Source organism: Mustela nivalis (genome assembly GCF_964662115.1).
Source record: "Mustela nivalis genome assembly, chromosome: 12".
In the NCBI taxonomy this organism is placed as follows: Eukaryota; Metazoa; Chordata; class Mammalia; order Carnivora; family Mustelidae; genus Mustela; species Mustela nivalis.
In genome coordinates, this window is record NC_139031.1 from 18,904,826 (window position 1) to 18,922,119 (window position 17,294).

At 40.2% G+C, this 17,294-nt stretch overlaps 1 protein-coding gene across 4 annotated transcripts in view; it reads left to right on the plus strand.

Moving 5' to 3' along the window:
* Window positions 1-17,294, plus strand: part of CHCHD3 (coiled-coil-helix-coiled-coil-helix domain containing 3) — a 276,050-nt gene that overhangs the window by 147,548 nt on the left and 111,208 nt on the right. The window lies entirely within an intron of this gene.

Here is a 17,294-nt window from a genome sequence, read left to right on the forward strand (position 1 = left end):
CCACACCCAGGGCTCAAGCCATCAGCTATAAACCAACAACTTCAGAGTCTAGATTCTTAGGCTATAGTTTTTGACACGGAGCGTTGAGCCGAGTCTTCTCTTCTCCCTGGCAGACTGCGTCGGAGACTGCTGTTCTCTTTCTCAGTGAGCGAGACCACCCTCTGGATCAGAAATCCAGTTGTTCTTGCCATGCCTCCTTTTCCATACCCTGCTGATTCCACTTCCTGAAAACTCTGGAATCCAGGGATGCCTGCGTGGCTCAGTGGGTTAAGCCTCTGCCTTCGGCTCAGGTCGTGATCTCAGGGTCCTGGGATCAAGTCCCGCATCAGGCTCTCTGCTTGGCTGGGAGCCTGCTTCCGCCTTTCTCTCTGCCTGCCTCTCTGCCTACCTGTGATCTCTCTCTCTCTGTTTCAAATAAATAAATAATTTCTTTAAAAAAAAAAAAAACAACCAAAAAACCCCCCTGGAATCCAAACCTTCTGGCACAGACCTTATCTGGGCCTTCGTGACATTTAGCCTGTATCCCTTCAAGCATATCCCCCCTGCTTGCCTCAGTGTCGCACTCCGCCTCTGGAGTGGTTTGGTTGATCTCAGGTGGACCTCGGATGTGTTAGTCCCAGGCAGGATGTCCTGCAGTGGCCCGCCATGGTCTCCAGGTCAAGTTGGAGCTTCAGCAGGGTACCAAGGCGCATCTTCATAGTCTGCCCATGCTCGGCTTCACTACCTCATCTTTGGCCATATTTCCTTTTTTTACTTTTTTTTAAATTTATTTTTGTTATTTTTAGCTAATTATTGGCCATATTTCCAAGGGCAGCTTCAATGCCACTGCCATGAACCAGGTCGCTGAGCCTGCCATGCATTTCCAGGCTACCACCCCTCCGTGCTTGAATGCCTTTGCTCGTGAATATCCATCTTTTTCCACCTTAACTCTTTCTTGAGCCTCTTCTTTTGGAACCGTTTTTGTTGACATTTCTCCATCCACTGTGAAATTTGTTATTCTGCTCCTGTGTTTCTGCTCCACTGCCCCAGTGGATATGAGCTCTTAGTGGACGGGGGCAGCGATCCTCTGTTACTTCAGCACCTTGTATCATGACTCAGGAGTGTCATGGATCTTTGCAGAACATTGCACAGGTCTGAGTCTACATACATATTAAATAACTAAATGACTTCTTCAGGTTGTAAGAGCTACAGCTACAGCTAACTCCAAAGGTTCTCCTCTAGAACTTCTGCTCCGCTCCTGTATACACCAATTCTTACAAAAATAAGTCGTGATTCGGCTGACTAAACCATTGATCTTGTTTGAGTTATACTCTGGCTTAAAACAAAAAAAGTATTGACAATAAAACAGTTCATTAGTGTGGCATTAGTATGGCTGGGTGCTGATAGGTCGTTCCATAGGTGAAAAATACCAGCCACAGATTTTTAAAAAAATCTGTATAAATAATATAAACTCAGTTAAAACTTCACATTACCATACTGAGGGGCTAGCTCGGGGAACTCTGTCCCCTATGAACAATGCATTTGATTAAGTTCAATTTTAATATTTAGGGGTAGCAACCAGACAGATTTATTACTCCCAATATTTATATCTTATAAAGTAGTAAATTGTTGCTGGAAAGCAGTAATAAAATCCAGTCATTTTGAAATGAATTCCAGAGTCACTGTAGTACAGGGTTAATCCGTGAGGTACCGTGTTTTCTACTTGCAACATTGCAGCATAATCAGGTTCTTTTAAAATTTATCTTACTTAAATGAGAAATTGTCTTCCACCCATTTGTTAGATTAGAATCTCTCCCCTTTCTAATGGAGACTGAAGTGATTTTCCTCACATCCTTTCTTTCTCCTGGCTCCCTGCTCCACTGCATTATTGATATTATTATCTTGTAAGGGTTGTTTTGTGTTTCCAGAATTTATTTTTCTCCCCCAAACTCCCCCACCCTCTTCCCTTCCGAACAGATAAATTCAAAGAAAGAATAGCCCTTCTTTCATCCATTATAAATCATTTTTCATTTGAGCATGTCATCTTGCTTTTTTGTTACAATGAAGATCAAAGGGATACAGGTTCACCACTAGTGTTCAGTTCTTTTCAGTTCTGGGCCTTAAAGAAATAGGATCTAGTTTAATTTGTCGCAGCTTTAGATCTCTCTCAAGGCATGTGGCACTCAGGTGGCTGGGCATGAATTCATGCTGTGTGTGTGTGTGTGTATGTAAGAGAGAGAGAGAGAGCGAGCAAGCGAGCTGGACATTTGGTATTTCATATGCTTTGCATTGCATATCCCAGAGATAGCACATCTCAAAGAACGTGTTTGTATTGGAATATTGCTTGCTTCTATTTAAACCAAGCTGGGAGTCCTTTAGAGATCCTCATTTAAAAATACGTACTCCGTAGTTTGAACTCTGGTGTCCTGTGAATTTTGTATATTCCACACTTGCTTGGCCTTTTTTCCTTTTTTTTTTTTTTTCTTTCTTTTTAAAGAGGTTAGAAAAAAAGAAGAAGAATTTTATAAAAAAGGATTTCAGTCCCTCGCTCTGATCACAGCCGGTCTGTCCCTTTTACACCATGACCTCTCAGTTGTTGGTTGTCTGAATTTGGAGTATTAGCAGGTCAAATGAGGAGAGGTTAGTCCTTCCCTATATTTAAAACCAGGAATAATGAATTGCCCTTAAATGACTGTGAGACAGTGACAGATTTATAAATTAAAAACAATTGAGCTATTTTTAAACACCCTGCTTTTTACTTCATCCTGTGATTCATGTCTTTATGTCATGTTATTGTGAGACCATCGTTGGGTAATATTAGACCAAATCCTTCCCACTCAGTAGGCTGCTTGTCTGATCATACTTAGCCTCCAGAATTTCCATATGATGTATTCCATATTTCACTAAAACCAAGTCTCTTTTTCCTAGTCTCATTATCATCACATAATCTCACCCTGGTCAGTCAGCTTAACACTTCTTTTGTTAAGAAGTGCCAACAGTTCTTTTGTTCTCATTCCTTATTTCTCCAACTGTGGTCAAGGTTCCAGTCTTCTGGTTATATTTAGTCTAAGGTTTGTAAGCCAAATGCTATTCTTACGGTTTTGATGAGTTGTCTGCAAAGGATTGAGGTGTTCTTCAGAAGTCTAGTACCCATTTATTTATTGCATAGAACTAATGAATACTTAAACACTTCAACTGTGTATTTTTGGGCTTCATTATTCCTGCTCATTCCCTAAGTCAAATTACACTTCCCATATGTCTGTTTCTTTTTTATCTTTGGGTGGCAAAAGTGTTTAAACAAATCTTTCAAAGTCTAAAGGCCAAAAATATTTCTGGTTATTGAGTGGGGTCTATCTCCCACTGATAAGTTATATTCCAAAAAGTGTGTTTATTTGATTGTAGAACTTGGGTTCTGATTTTTATCTGATTTTACATGCAATTTTATGCATGAAGATCTGAAGGCACATAAAACTCATGTATAGTGAGGTTTACAGACCCTGACACCCCGTTGCTAAGAATTAAAAAAATAAATCTTATTCACAGTCAATACTATGTTCTAACTGGTTGCACTTGCCAGAAATCTGGCCACTGCGTAAATGGAATAATTTAAATTTTTTTTCTCTCTGAATATGTTACATATTTATTTCTATCTGTGTCTAATCTTATCTATCTATCCATATGGAAAAACCAGGTTTGGAGTGTCCAGTCACATACAAATCTGTCTATAAATGGATAATCACATTCCAACTATGGTGAAACACACAGGCATTTAAAACTAACTAGAATATCAAGGTTTTGAAAAAGATTATTAATACAAATTTTTTGATAAGGAAACAAATTTATTGAAGATTCTATTGATGCATTTGATCTTTGAATGTCTGTTATGACATTGTTGTGACATTGTCTATTGTGACATGTGTTTGAAAGGTACATGTTTTGATCTCATTTTAGCAAGACATTATTCCAATTTGAATCCATATTCTAAATGGCTCTTTGAGTTTGGTTTTCCTTCTTGACCTTGTGTGGGAATACGTAAGTTTTCACATGAAGGTTCACATATAGATTCTGTATAAGATATACTTAATTTGTTTATCCAACAACATTCAGCACATTATGGATGGTGAGGGTTTGATAAAGCATGACTGTTTGAAATGATGTTTCCTTGTTATTGGCCAAGGGATTTAAAAAAGTAAGTAGTTACTTTGCTGGTAGGGTTGCCCTGTATGTAAAATACAGAGTAGCAGTTTGTAAGTAGACCTACAGTAATGCTGACAGTCTCAGTTGTAGCTAGAAACCTGTTTAAGTGAATAAAACTTCCTAGAAATTGGTCAAGCAACTTAGAAGCCGGACTTAAATACTCAAAATAATGTTATGCTCAAGGGAAAAAATAAGGCTTATGCCTTTCACATGGACATTTGATCAAAGTTGAAATGTATCAAAGTACCTGCTGGTATGTTTGCCATCTCCGTCTCCTCCGAAGAGAAGCCGGGTTACGGTACCGAGACTTCTTTTAGTGTGTAAGCAGGGTGTGGGGTACAGACCAGGCATGGACTCAAATCAGGGAGTGGCACTTCAGGGATGTGTTGGGCAGTTTTCTGAAGTTTGTAGTATTTTCTTTGGTGTTTAGGCTTTGGGGGACATGAACCAGAGACTGTTGATTACTTAGCTGAGGTGCTTAGTGCTAATATTAGTAGTTTTGTTGGGAAAGGTCACATTCAAGGCCTGCAAATAGATTCTGAGTCAGGAGTGATTTGGTCAGTCAACTCCTTTCTTCCTTCTTAGGATAACTGGCGTTGTGCTCTACAAGCACATTCATTCCCGTCTCCCCGCACTCACCTTAAGCTGTTTCTTCTTTTCCCTCCGGCCTGACTCTTGCCTGCCAAGTTGATAACAGGTTTTTCCCTATCCTTTCTGCATTCTCTTTGTGAGCTTAAGAACGCTTATCCAGTCAACCTCAGTTGTGTGTACCCAGAAAAAGATGGCGGGAATGGAGGCAGTGCTTCTTGGCTCTTGTGTTGACTCTTTATGGCTCTGGGTCCACTGATGGTCATTTACTGTTGCTGAACCTTTGTTTCTTCCTATCAACAGAGATGATGCTTGAAAGAATGGACTTCTCAAATCCTTTAAAACTTTACAATTCTCTGCAAATTCCCTATGTTCTGTAGGGAAATTAGACATCTCACTAACCCAGTGCCATCAGCCTCTGAGACTTGTGGTAAGAAGTCCCCTTTAGGCTTTACTGCTGCCTTTGGGCCATTTCCTAATGAAAAAATACACTCAGAATTTCAAACAATTGCCTTTGAATATAGTCTTTGGAAGATGACTAATGTAAACTTTTTTTGTGTTTATTGTCAGTGTGTGTTATGTTTTTCTGTTTTTTTATTTAAAGATCTCAAGCTCTTCTTAATTTCAATTTATTTATTTGTAAATTGAGATTTTTGACACATCCTTCAAGAAAGTATTAGGCTTATTTACTGTTTATTTTTAGGATGGGCCTAATATACAGAGGCTTGTAGATGATTAATCTTATTACTTTGCAAAAGAACAGTTTCAAGGGGTGAGTACTGAAACTTGTCCTTGTACTTGGAATTTACTTGCTTTTATTACATTTCTTAAATGAAATTTCAGAGCCTGGAGGAAAGTAGTGGTGTAAGTATATTTCAGGAATATATAATTGGTTTGAATTCTTTGGTAGAGAAGAGTTTTATAAAATTAGAGTATCATTATGAGTAGAGTTTAGCTTTTTTGCTTGTATGTATATATAGACCCTCAAATCTTTTCAAAATTGGAGTCATAATTTACTCAGATATCATCATATTAACACTAAAATATTGTTCATGTGACTTTTTCCTTCCCCTTTTCCACATTTAATGGCATTCAATGAGTTTTGCTTCTCTGTGGTGGTGACTTGTCAAGAGGAAACTGTCAGTGGTAGGTAGGGAACAGCCTCTCTCCCGGGGGCCCATATGAGTATATGACATGTGGTTCCCATTGTAACCCAAGCAGTACCTGTTACTGTGGTTCTCACTCAGCCAGTAAGTGTTGTTACAAAAAAGAAATGAAGTCTAGAATTATTTTTCATACTCTCATGCAACAAAGAAGTGAGCTGTATTGGGATGTATAGTTTAAAAAGCCATTTTCATGGAAAACTACAGTGCCAGATATTTAAAAGAAGCCATCTGTAAATAGCTTTTTAAAATTTAAAACCTGAGAACATTAAGAAAATATTGATGCATAAAATGAAATAATTAAGTGAACAACGATTATGTTCTTATTTTGGAAGATAGCAAGCCTGTAATTCTAAGTGAATTTGAACTTGGGTTGGAGGAGCCGTTTGTTGGGTAGACGTATTGAGCACAGAATATCTTTCTTCTAAAACACACAAGAACATGCCATCACCATCCTGGAACTCCATCATCACTTTTGCTTCTCTTTTCTATGGCAACGAACAAACAATAAACAAATAAACGATAAATAAAACACAAGTTCAGGAACTATCCTCTCTGGGACTCATAGTCTTGTATTTAAGAATAGTAAGTTGAGAGAACTTGATCTTTAGTGTCTGTGTTTGGTCATTCAGAAAACTAGTTCTGTATCTAAGTCATCTGCTTGCTTTTGGAGAGGACTTGCATGTTAGGTAAGCATCTTCTTTATATAGCTATTCATTTTCTCTCCCAAAGTGTCAGAAGACTAGGTTTTCTAGGCCTTTTGGTTAAGGTACCATATTTCTGTTAGAGCCAGGGTCAGCAAACTATCTGTAAAGGGCCAGATAGTAAATATTTTAAGCTTTGCAGGCCAAACAGTTTCTCTTGCAACTATGTAACTCTGTCATTGCAGCACTAAAGCATCCATGAACAAATATGTAAGTGAATGGATGGGGCTATGTTTCGATAAAACTTTATTTCCAAGACAAGTGGTAGGCAAGATTTGGCCCTTGGGCTCCAGTTTACTGACCTCAGTGGTAGAACAATAGTTCTCTTTGTTCATATGTGCTGTGGTGCTGCATAATTACCCACATTATAAATAAAGGGATAGATAAAGGGGTGATGATGGTATGCATTTCTAGGGTGCCACCTGTAGCACTCTCACTTGGAAAACAACCCAGAAACCCAAGGAATGAGAGCAGTTTATCACGGGGATAATCGTTGGTCATCTGTGGTTTGTGTAAGAAGTCAGTCGGTCACAATCTTTGATACTTTATTAGTAGAGTAGGATTACTTGTCCTGCTCCTCATACTTGTGTGACATATCAGATTGTAGCTATAAGTCTTTGAGAAACACCCGGTTTAAACGGCCAGTTCTTTGGAGTTAACAGTTTGGGTTGCATTTAGAACACAATTTGTTGAAGCTGGAGCAAGACATCTCTGCTCATCCAGTGGTGTACATGGAGGCCACACACATCTTACTGTGCAGAAAATGCTTTCATTATAAGGTTAGCCAAAGAGTGTTTTGGGGGGATTTTTGTTGTTTTGTTTTGTTTTTTAGTGGTATGCTTTGTGTTTAATATTCCTGGATCTTTCCCTGTCTCTGCCTCCTGCAAGCTAGAATCACTTCAGACTAATCTTGAAATCTTGTGACTGGATTTGGTCAACTTGAAAGTTTGTTTTGTAGCTTTCTGGAGGGAGTCAGATCAATTGTCTTAGCGATCATGTGGTCAAAGAAGGGTAAACAATTTATGTGGGATCTTCCTGGAGCGAACCCAGGTATATGGGATTAGCGTGAAAGCAAAAGTGGTGGTGATGATTCAGCTGTAGTGGAACCCCTTGACCTCCCCAGAATCCACCTGGTAGGTTAAACAACTTCCATTCCAGTCCCTCATGAAATAGAGTCAGTCATCTCCATGGTTCATTGGTGCTCATCGCTAGTAGACTTTCTGACATTCCTGTGCATTACCTGATCAGTGAAGTTGGATGCTTACCAAAAGTTGGTCATGTTTGTTTGCAAGCCTGTTTATGTTAGGTGTTGTTATTGCATAAATTAGTTAAATGTCATGTCATCTCTTGCTATTATATGAAAAATAAGGTGAATGCTTTGGAAAGACTCATAAATGTGATTTACTGAAAACTGGCTATTGAATTAGGTGTGGGTTTGGGTGAGAGAACTGTGGGAAGGATTGGGGGATGGAAATCAAGAGGGATCCTGCATGCTGGTTGCTCTGTGAGGGTCTTTTGGTCCTCACTCATCTTTAGGAAAACCAGCTCAAATTAACGATAGTCTATTATAAAGAGGGTAGAGAACTCAGCAGAGCCATACTCAAAGAAAAGGACTCATTCTTATTTCAGACAACTGGCAAAGAATTTGTATTTAGATGCTTTATTACAACTTAATGTATAAAATACGTAGGTAGCTCTTCTATTTGTGTATCATTTACTGGTCCTGACTGTATTCTTTCCCAAATGTATGCCACACTGTGCCAGAACTCTGATTATTGTCCTCATTTTGGTGATGGAGAATCTAAGACTTAGATAGCCTGTATAATTTTTCCAAGATCCTAAAGCTAGTAAATGGTAGATTTGAACTTCAGTGTCTTTGTCTCCCTAACTACACCATCGCCCACCCAGCAGCCAGCTCAAGATTTTTGCAGTAGATCTTTCTGAATGCAGCAGTAGGTAAGATCTTAACTTGTTATCATGTGCTATGCTAGTCCTTATTAGATTCAAAACTGGAAGTTGTCACAGAGTGAATAAGCTTTAGTGAGTGCAGGAAATATAGACAAAGCTTGACTTAAATTTTAACTGTGTTATCCTTAATGTCTTTTCTTCATTCTGGTCCTTTTTTCTCATTTGCTTGCTCACATACCTACTTAGAATGAGTATGTTGTTTTTAACTTCTTAAAAATGCCTTTACACATATGATTTAATTTGATTCTTAAAAGAGAGGAAAAAGTCAGGTGTCACTAGCTTTATTTCTTAGATGAAGAAATCAAGGTTCACAGAATTTAAATAACCTGAGAGGGGTGTAGAATTTGAATAACATACAGAAAAGATCCACATTGCAGTTGAAGAGCTGGATAAAAAAATATGTAGCTGCATAACACAGATATTTAGTTAAAAGAGGAGAAGTTTGAGGGGATTACCTTTTGGTAGTATGTGTAGAAGTACGACATGGAGGATTATGACTGGCTCTTTTCTAGCTACATCTGAGTATGGGATTAATTTTTTTTTAAGGATTCAGTTTCAGCAGGAGGAATTTCATTTAAAGACAGGAACTAGTTCTGGTAGAAGGAGAGTCTATTGGTTAATCGTCTCTGTTGGGATTGTATAGAACACTTTTAGATTCTGTCCAGATTCAGAATAAACTTGCCAACCAAGTACAGGGCTCCGAGGTATATATATTGATTTTACTCTTCTTTTTAAACAACAGCAGAATCAAACTTGGATGCAGCCCATACTATTTGAATGCATTGAAAAGAAATTACATACTTAGAGTTTATTGTAAATAATTTCCTACAATGTTCTTTTCATTCTCGGGAAAATAAGGAATGGTGATAAGAAGCAATGCATTTAGGGAAAAAAGAGGCTGCTCAACAAAGTTTCACTTTTATCAGTTTGTATCTTTTTTCATTGAGTGATTTAGTTATTCTTTATAATTCTCGGGAAGAGCACTTGAATGGTAGACCCAGGCAGCCATAAACTGGTTAGGATGAAGAGTAGAAGAAAGTAGATTTAATCGAGACGTATATGGAATTGAGGGATGAGAAGGATTGTTTAACTAGATCATTGGGAAATAATTAGAAAAATAGATAACCAGTAGACAAGAGACATTTGGAAATCCAGTTTCATGAGGGGGCTCAGGAATTCATGGGCCTTCCCCCCGTATATGTGAGAGTCCAGAATGGCAATGCTAACTTCGACTTACCAGAGAAAAGCATTCTGCTTTCTTTGAAAAATTAGTTTTTTTAAAACTCACACAAAGCATCACAGTTTTACATGTGTCAATAATACTGTGCCTTCTTACTCTTTGTTCTCCATGCTCACAAAGTTAAAAATTAGAGAAGTAATGGAAAGATCCGGGAGAGATTCATATAAGCGAAGATGAAGAGACCTCAGAATGTATTTGTTAAATTAGGAATAGGGAATTTTTTTTTTCTCTGAATTTTTTTTCTTACTAATTGTCTGGAGGGGGAAAAAAAAAAAGGAATCCAGCCATAAGAAGTAGTGCATGGGGGGTGAAACTAATGCTTCTGGATTTTGAGAGTCAGATGTGTGACGTACTCAACTTGACCTCTTTTGAACTTGGAAACAACAAAAAACTAAGGCATCACATACATTTTTGCCCACTTAAGGGCAAGAACAAAAGTGAGGAAGAAGAAATAAGCCAAGAAAAGAGCCACGAGGAAAAGGAAATTCTTGGTAAGTGCAAAGATGGATAAATAAGGGAGGGAAAGATTATGACAAAGAGTCTAAAAGTAAACACCAGAGGAAAGAGAAAGAGGGAGCAATAGAAATTATCCCCATCTGCCCTCACCAGGCCAGTTCCAGCACTTTCTCAGGCTTCCCGGCCCATGCTTTTGCCCGCTAACAAGGCTTGATCAGAGTAAAGCTTTGTCAGAATTGCTCCCATGATTATTACCTCTGTCTTACCCATGGCCACACCTGTTTACCTCCGCTCTGGTTCCTTGCTGCTCTCTCCCAGTGGATGCCCCCCAAGCTTGTGGTATCTATAGGACTTCCGAGTGTCCTTGTTGAATTTATCTTTTTCTTCTCTGTTTTAGCTTCATTAGTAAACTTTTCCTCCCATTGTTTCTAAATTGGTGTGTTTAAGTAATCTGACGAGAAAGTGTAGAGCATTTGAGGGTTCCTGTTCTCTTCACCCAGCACACACTTACTCACACACATCTGTCAGATAGGGGGTGCTGGTTTGCCATAGCTGCACCCATTTCTTCCATTTTTAGGCTCCGTGGTTGAGAGCTTCAAAGGCTGTTGACTGGAAAAGGAAAGTATGTTTGTACTTTGTTGAAATCAAATCTGTTGTGACTATCACAACAAATAGGTCATACTTTTTTTTAAGTTTAACCATTTTTTTTTCTTTACCTGTTCTATGGAGAAATCTGTTTCCTATTGAATCTATACATAATCGTACTAATTTCAGGAACACCTTGGATGAACACAGTTGTATGCCCAGGTCTCAGTGGTTGAGGTTGTGATGTCATTTCTGCATGTTCAAGAAAACAGACATGCAGAACCCCTTTCTTTGGTTGGCTTCTATGTCCTAAATTAATCAGAAGTTAGAGAGCCTTTGGCTCTTTATATCCCTGATTTTCATCCAGATATCATTCTAAATCCATTGCTCATCAACACCCATTTGGCTTGGTTTGCTGCTCATCAGTGTGCTCTTGTTTTGAGGTTGCTTCCAAGTGGGTCATAGTGATGCCACATCATTCTCAATTATCTTTCCACCTGTCTTTATAGACTCTCTCCCCTCCCTGTGCTACCAGCCTCAGACCACTGGGGTATCCCTCAGCTGCTGATTCTTCACACTTGTTCAGCCTGGGCATGATATACCAAGAAAGCACTGTGTCATAGACACCTCCCCCCATTCAAAGTCTTGTGTATTTGGGGTTTGGGGGCTTAGACAATGTAGAATAAGCAGTTCAGGTACTCACATGTGGTGCCAGTCCTTGAATGCAGTCTGCTTTTCCACCTTTAGGCTTCCTGCATTCTGAGCCTGGACGGCCCTTTCTCTTGTCTGGTGGATGAACAGCTACTCAGCCTCTAGGACTCACCTCAATGTTGACCTCGTTGGCAAAGCCTTTTCTGACTCCATTGGCATCACTTTCTCTGATTTCCATGCCATTAGCTTTATCATCATATTATGTTGTGATTTTTAAAAATCATCTCTCTCCCTCTTTAGATTTCTAGGTCCTTGAAGCAGAGTTTTGTCATCCTTGACATGTCTACTACATCGACCAGAGTTTGTTGAACTTGGGGAGTGGACAAATCCCTGGTCTAGTCCAGGCAGAGGAAAGGCAGAGCTCATTTACTTCACTACATACTCATTCTCAGGCCTCTTTTGGTATGTGTCCTTGACATATCTAGTATCTTGATTGATCGATGCTCTGGAATTTTCATCACACGATAGGCTGTTCATTGTGACTTGCTAGTTGTTGCCATGCTCATGCACTCTTCAGTAGAACCAAGCTGTGTCATCATGTGTGGTAGTTATACTCTATGTTGAACAAACATACAGTGAAGATTTCAGTGTTTTGCAAATACTAATCCATTTAACTTCATAGCTACCTTATAAGGAAGGTACTATTAACATTCCCATTTTATAGATGGGGAAACTAATGCACCGAGAGATTAAAGTAACTTGCCTTATATCACATAGCTAATAGGTGGAGGAATTGAAATTCCTACCCAGGAGTTCTGGCTGTGGATTGTATGTAATTAACCCCTGCGTAGTTCACTGCCAACGTCTGTGAACGTCTACTTCGTCTTTAACCACCCAGCATAGTTTATCTGCCTTTTTTTTTTTTTTTAATATTTTAGTTATTTTACAAGTAGGCAGAGAGGCAGGCAGAGAGAGAGAGAGAGGAGGAAGCAGGCTACCTGCTGAGCACAGAGCCCGATGCGGGACTCAATCCCAGGACCCTGAGATCATGACCTGAGCCGAAGGCAGAGGCTTTAACCCACTGAGCCACCCAGGCGCCCCGTTTATCTGCCTTTTTGACAAAGAAACAGGAGCATGTCTCAGCTCAGAATCTTGGGCTGGGCAATAATTTCTAACCAGAAACTGTTTTCAGTGTGTTTTCCCTATTATCTTTATATATGACAGCTGAATCTGGTTTTCTAATTATGGTAGTTATATAAAGTTTTCTCTTACAATTATTGAACCTTTAAAAGTGAGCTAGTTTAAAGAAAAATACCAAGTCAGTAGCAGTAGGTCTTAAATGGTGGTAAATTAATATCACAAAAATCCTAAGCATGGGGGCACCTGGGTGGCGTAGTCAGTTAAGTGTCTACCTTTGGCTCAGGTCATGGTCCCAGGGTCCTAGGGTCGAGCCCCGAACCAGGCTCCCTGCTCAGCAAGGTGTCTGCTTCTCCCTCTACCCTCCCCCTACTCTGGTGCTCTCTCACTCATGGTCTCAAATAAATAAATAAAATCTTTAAAAAATAAATCCTAAAGGTGGTACATGAAATATTAATTGATAGAATTTTGTGATTAGTTGCCTGTACGGGATGAGGAAGAATTAAGGATACAACAGGTTTCTAGTTAGGTTGATGTATTTGATTTTTAATGTGTTACCAAAGAAGCAGCTGAAGATAAAAATGTGAGTAGTAACTGAGAGGAAAAAGGGAATAAAAAGGACATGGGAGGGGCGCCTGGGAGGTTCAGTGTGGTAAGCCTCTGCCTTCGGCTCAGGTCATGATCTCAGGGTCCTGGGATTGAGCCCCACATTGGGCTCTCTGCTCAGCGGGGAGCCTGCTTCCCTTCCTCTCTCTCTGCCTGCCTCTCTGCCTACTTGTGATCTCTGTCAAATAAATAAATAATCTTAAAAAAAAAAAAGGACATGTGAGGACACATTCATGTTTGATTATTAGTTTACTCAAATTGTATGTATATTCAGTTCTTTTGTCAGATTGGGTGTATAGGTAAAAACTCACTCGTGCTGAAAATGTTCTGCTGTATACAGTTTTATTTTATTTTATTTTCAAAGATTTTCTTTATCTGTCTGACAGAGAGAGACACAGCAAGAGAAAGAACACAAGCAGGAAGAGTGGGAGAGGGAGGAGCAGAGCAGGCTTCCCGCTGAGCAGGGAGCCTGATGTGGGGCTCGATCCCAGGACCCTGGGATCATGACCTGAGCCGAAGGCAGATGCTTAAGAAACTGAGCCACCCCATGCTGTATACAGTTTTAAACACTTAACCTGCTTGAGGAAGTGGTTTAGAATAGATGGGTTTGGAGAGCCAAGAATCCGTCCTGTGAGGTTAGCCCAAAGGCACTAAGTCAGTGGGTAGGAGAGCAAGGGGTTTATCTGGAAGTGGCAAGTAGACTGAGCCAAGATAAGTTCTGTATATAGTACATGTGATTTTTATTTTCCCATGTCACTTTATGCACCTTGACATCAAGCTTTTGGTTTCTCATAGGGCTTTTATGGGAAGAAGGAAAATGAAAATGATTTGAGCTGTCCACACCTTTGGGCTCCTTGAGCCTTTTTATGGATCTGTTGTCAGTGTCTGCTGTGATCCATTTGCGATCTGATGGTTGCCGGGCCCACCATGTAAGCAGGGGCTGTTTAAGTCATCTCGGCTGCTCTATGTAAAGGTGACTCTAACAGGTGCTTCCGTGATGCTCCGGGGTGGCCCCTAGTTTTGTTTGGATGAGGGGTGGCAAGTCATCTTCTGAACATTTCCTGGGCTGGGCTCTTCCCATATGATCCCCATCAGTCCCTGACCCCCAGAATGTGAGCTACTTTCTTTCCACCTGTTGCTACTGAGATGTGTTCTTTCAGGGAGTGGGCTTGCTCCTGGGACTGGGGGATCCCTGCTCTGTGATGGCGGAGCTCCTGTCTCCTCCAGCTTTTCTGTCCACTCTCTCCATGCCCTTTCCCTCCTGGTTGTTCATGGTTCAGAATGGTCTGTGCTTCTTTTGGGTCTAATCTGTGATTGCATCTCCTGCCCCTTAATTATTCTCCTTTATTCTTCTTGGTTTTCTGTAACTTTTTTCTTCTGCTTTTTCTTTCACTGAAAGCCTCTGTGACAGCCAGGGTGGTACTCTGGCAAACTGTCAGCCAAGTCCATTCGATTAGTACTGCCTGCCTACAGCCCTGTGTTCAGGAGGTTCTACAACCCCTTCCAGACTCTGAGTCAAGGGCTGTGATGGCCTAGTGATGTCTGCCACGGGCATGGGAGAGAGAGGCAGTGACGTGCCTCTGCCTTCCATTCTGGAAGGAGTCTTGGAAGCACGTAATTGCTAGCTCTTCGCTGATCAGAATGCATTGCTCTGTTCTGTGTGATAGAATAGAGGGGGCAGGTTGGATCAGGAGGAAATGGAAATAGTAAGCTACCTGCTTAGGCCTATGTCTTGGAACAAGAGAGATGGAGAGAATCACATGTGGAAAAATCACAGTATTAAATTGGGAGAGAGATCTAGAAAGGGGAATTTCAGAAATACACTTTTTTTTTTTTAAACTCACCTTTCTGTCTCAAAAATACACTCCTTGAAATCCCAGTAGTTATTAAAAATAAGGAAGTTGAGGAGTGAGGAATGTGCATTTAGTTAAGCCACTCTGTATCTGTCAGGAACCTGAACAGTGTGGGCAGGTGTGTAAGGAAATCTCATCATTCATCCACCAGACCTTCTTCTCTTAGGTACCTGCTAGGCTCTGTTCATGCAGTGATCAAAAGACATCTTGCCTGGTCTTGAGGGGTTCACAATCCTTTACTTCCATTTTTGTAGTTATTTGCATGCTTACATTATTTCTTGAAGCAGTTTTTTCATAGGATAAACGATCTGATTAATTTTCATTCTCATTCCAGTCTCTGATGATTAATTTTATGTGTCTGCTTGACTGGTCTAAAGGATACCCAGATAACCAACTGGTAAAACATCACTTCTGAGTGTGTCTGCGAGGGCGTCTCTGTAAGAGATGAACGTACTTGATTCAGTACACCGCGTAAAGAGATCTGCTCTCCCCCAGGTGAGCAGGTATCATCCAGTCTGTTGAGGTGAATGGAACAAAAAAAGCAAATGAAGGGTGAATTCTCTCTCTTCTTCATCTGGGGTGTCCATTTCTCCTGCTGGTGAACATTGTAGCTGCTGGTTCTTGGGTCCTTGGACTCCAGGACTTAGACCAGTGACCCCACCCCCGTTCTTACACCACTGGTTCTCATACCTTTGGCCTCAGTCTGATTGTTACGCTGTCAGCTCCTCTGGTTCTTAGACTTGCAGATTCAGGCTGAATTGGGTCTCCAGTTCGCAGACGGCAGATTGTCGGACTTCTTGGCTTCCATACCACGCAAGCCAGTTCCTATAATAAGTCTCCTCTGATACCTGTCTCTCCATGTATCCTCTTGGTTCTGTTTCTCTGCAGAAATCTGACTAATATAGTCCTGAGCAACAGCACTCTGTACAATGCCTCACACATAGACGTTTTTTCGTAACCATTACTGAATGAATTGGTGCCTCAGGCTGCAAGTGCCGTGGGAGTTCATAAAAGGGAATGGTCATCAGAACCTGGGCGTGGCTTTGTAGAGAAGGTGGTAAAGGCACTTGTGAGAGTCGTGGATAGAAGACATCTTGACCATTTATTGGCCATGTGTCTTGGCCATTTCTTCTCACTTCTGTGACCCTCAGTGTGCTCGACTGTAGTATTGGGGTGATAATTTTCCCAGGGCTTATTTTACTGTTTTTATGCTATGAGCACTGTAGGCATAGTTTGGAAAATTTAATTTAGTCTTAGCATTGTTTTGAGAATTAAATGATGTAATAAATATGAAAGAATTTTAAGACCTCTAAGTGCTGTACAACTAGGAGTTTTTATTAATCTTTGTTATTAAAAGTGGCTTTCTCCAGACTCTTGAGTTCAGGGATCTGTCCCCTTGGGTTTATCTTCTGTTTTGTTGAATTGTCTGTGGAAGCCTAAAGGAGCCAACATGATCTGGACCCAGTGCATAGGATAAAGGCTTGCGCTTCTGACTCACTTATCGGGGCCTCTTAACTCTCTATTGAAACTCATTGGCAGAGGGTCTAGAGTTCTGACTTTTCAACCATACCTTAGAAACCGAGGTCCTGAGACAAGGATGCCTACCTAAAAGCTAGTTAAATCACAAGTTAAGAATGGAATACAGGTTTCCTTGAGTCACATTTTAAAAGTGGCATACTAAACAACATGTCAGTGAAAAATCTGAGGAAATATTAAAATTAGGATATTTTAAAATTTATCTAGAACCATCATGATCTCTTCAAGGTGGTAGGTTTTATTAAAATTAAAATTTAGTGTTAGACTGTAGCAAATTTGAGCTTTTTTGTGGGAGGGCATTGGTACTTGTGTAGAGCTAGACATGGAGAAAGCTCCCAGTTGTATTTTTCCTTGTGATGGCATAATTCTCTTCAACACCAGAATTTCAACCTCTGACTGTCACTGGTGTTTAAAGAAAATAATGCCTAATAGCTCATGATGACATGTCCCAGTTTCTGTCCTCTTTCATTAATTATATCTTCCTTTCCAGTTAATTTTATTTTAGAATGGTGTGTTTGACATCAAATGTTTCAGTGGCCCATCTCCAGATGACATGGTTTCACTGTCTCTTTCTATGCGGAGATTTTCTGTGGCGTAGCTAACGGTACACACTGTGTTAATCCTTGCACGT